The 3208-nt window shown below is 38.1% G+C and overlaps 1 long non-coding RNA gene across 1 annotated transcript; it reads left to right on the forward strand.

The window, feature by feature from the left end:
* The first annotated feature begins 828 nt into the window (after positions 1–828).
* LOC140582371 (uncharacterized) lies at positions 829–3208 on the forward strand. The gene is made up of 2 exons (XR_011985313.1): positions 829–1987; positions 2943–3208. It is a non-coding gene; the product is annotated as an uncharacterized lncRNA (long non-coding RNA).

Consider the following 3208-nt stretch of genomic DNA (forward strand, 5'->3'; position numbering starts at 1 on the left):
TTCAGAAAGTGTATCCATGTTTAATAAGGATGAAAATAATGACAGTGTTGCGTGCTGTACTGTTAGCAACAGTGATTTCAGCATTGCTCATGACGGTTTAAACGACTGTAAAATGCATGTTGAGGTGAGTTTAACAAGTGTCATTTCATGTGCTGTATTATTCAGGTCTACACTAGTTAGACACTTGGTTAGTTGCCAATGCTGTCATGAAAGACTCCTTGAAGACTTTTGTAACGTAGCAATGGAATATAATTAAGGAATTTGCATAAATGGTAAAATAATCTACTTATATTATTGTCAAAATAATACATAATATTGACCTTCGTAATTTAGTGCGCTGACTAGAGGAAATTAATGAAGAAATTAAACTGTGAAATCAAGTTTGTTGGAGTTACATCTCACTCCTTGTCGGGCGGTTGGGGGCACCTCACTGAACTGAGTTTTTGCAGGTTGGGATGTCTGAATTATTCTACCTTAGGGAAGGGAGGGGGTCCTGGCTGTGAAAGTTGGGGGGCGGCTGCAGACGATCTCAGAGGCAAACTGCTGTCCACCCAAAAATGCAGGCCCCTCATGTAAGATCACATCCACCCAAATGTTCCAACCCCAGAGGCAAGCTGCTTTCAACTCAACCCCCTGACCCCAGAGGTAAGCTCACTTCCACCCAAAGACCCTGATCACAGAAGTAAGCTGACATTCACCCAAACCCCCAGCCCCCAGAAGGAAGCAGCCATCTATCTAAACGACCTACCCCCAGAGGTAAGTTGACATCCATCCAACTGCCTTGATCCTAGGCGAAAGCTGCCCCGGTACGTCTAGGTGGTGACACTCCATCCTACAGGGTTCACGTGATGCACTTTCCTGAAGCACACAGAGGACACTTCGGGTTTTAGGTAAGTGTGCTTTGTTTTTCTGTGTGTGTGTTTTATTTGGTATGGATTTTATTTAATGGCACGTAAAGATTTTATTGAGCACTGTTTTGGTTGATCACTGTAGCACTTATTCATCAATATTAACATTATTAACATTTATTAGCATTTTATTTGATCTGTTGTGCTGTTTATTGTGCGATTAACCTATTTCATTCCCAAGCTTACTGATTTTATGTGTTTTGGGAAGGTGTATGATGCCGTTTTAGCCCGACCCTTGTGCAGAGTAGGGCTGCACGATATTGGAAAAAAATTACATTGCGATATTTTTTTCCAAACGATATATATTGCGATATTGAGAGCCATCAATCCAGGCTAAAGTCAATAATTACCAATAATTACATATTAATAATTTCACTAATAAGCAAGCTTCATTACAAGTGACAAAAAGGTTACTTAATATTTTATTCCAAAATTCGAACATTTCTGTAAACACAAAAGCAGAACACATTTTTAAATAAAACAGCAGCTTTACACCAACCCCCCTGATTGATTTACAACAATATAACTTAAAATAAATATATTTTTTATAAAACAACTTATAAGCATTTTGGTTCACAATCTTTTAAGTCAACTTTTCTTAGCCAAAGTGCCAAAGTAAAACAGTGTTGGTGTTGGTCATCATAATCATGGCTAAATATATGAAATAAACTAAATGAAATAAAATTTTTATATATTTTGTATTAAATCTTCTAAACAGATTAGAGAACATATTCCTGTAAACAGAAAAGCTGAACACATTTAAACAGCAGCTTTGCAACACCAACCCCCCTGATTGGTTCATAACATAACTTAAATATATATTTTTTTATTTGCTTTGCTAACTCAAGGTTTTTAGCTAAGAATACAAGTCTATCAACTAGAGGTCGACCGATATATCGGGCCGATATTTAGCATTTTTAATGTATCCGCATCGACCGATATCCGAGTGCACTACGCCGATTTTCAGACAGGCACGTCTGCGGGCAGCCCAGTGTTATTGTTGCTGTGGAACACGTGACCCATGCTGCCTTGTGCAGGGCCACAGCCAGAAGTTTTTGGAAGAGTCCTGGGATAAAACGGTAAGGCTTAAATTCTGATCTTTCAATGACCTGTTTATTTAAGTAGTTTGCTATGAAATGTTGCTTTAAAAGAAAACGCGAATTACGCTATTGGGAACTGGGGTAATGATAATGAGCCTTCAACCAACTGTAGCTTACAGGTAACATTAAGGATCATTGATTCTAATAGAGTTCGTTTTGTGCGCTTATTGGTGGGCTCACAGACGTTTTTTAATCGTTAAAAATCATTTTAGTTGTTAACATTTTAATTATTACCATATCAGCCCGATGTTATCAGTTATGTTTTTTTTCTTGTGTCGGAGAGTTTCACTCTGTGAGTGTGTGGGGCGGAGCAGGCAGCTCTCAGATACTGCAGCGTGTGTGAGAGTTGCGTTACTCTGCCCTGATCACAGACAGCGCCGTCCTCGGGAGATACAGAGCTGCTAAGAACAATGCATGGCGGAGAAAAGTGTTTGTTCGAAAGCCTGGTTACCATTTACTTGAGCTGATGCTGACAATGGTCCTTCTGTGCAACTTTTTTTCATTTGAGACCGGAGATTCAAACAATTTGTCAGACGTCTAGATAAAAAGTGCATGACTTTGCGCAGTTAGTTTCCTCATTAAACATGTCTGTCCTTTATACGGGCTTATACGTAGACAACGTCACAATCACTAGGGGCTTATGTTGTCCTTGCATACAAGGCTGTGCAATACGACAGTTATTTTATTTTATTTTCCGGGATCACTAGATTCTGATTGTGAATTTGGCTTTAAGCTATCTGTCTGCTAACAACAGAAACAACATGTTAGTGTACACTACTCATCATACCATGATGCACTTAGTGTTTTTTTTTTCTTCAAAATGTATTAGAGTGTAATTGTTTTAATGTGCATGGAATACTGGAATTGTAGAATGAATTGAAGATGAAGGTACTATAATAAAAATTCTAACCTTGCATTTATTCTTCTGTTTTAGTAATTGCTGTCTGATGGCTGAACAAAAATCTAATCCTGTATGGCAGCATTTCACAAAGCCAACACCAGGAAAAGCCAGGTGCAATATCTGCAGCAGACTGGTGAGCTTGGGAGCTGAAGAATGAGTTTGCTGCTAAAGAGATTCTGATGCTGCTATCTTTATTGTTTATAAGTTTAAGTTGTTTATAAGTTGTATTGTGTTTTTGTTATTTAAGTTTATATTTAAATTTACACAAGTCAGTATTCAGTAAATGCTAAGTTGAGAAA

The sequence above is a fragment of the Paramormyrops kingsleyae genome, chromosome 24, assembly GCF_048594095.1.
Source record: "Paramormyrops kingsleyae isolate MSU_618 chromosome 24, PKINGS_0.4, whole genome shotgun sequence".
Classification (NCBI taxonomy): Eukaryota; Metazoa; Chordata; class Actinopteri; order Osteoglossiformes; family Mormyridae; genus Paramormyrops; species Paramormyrops kingsleyae.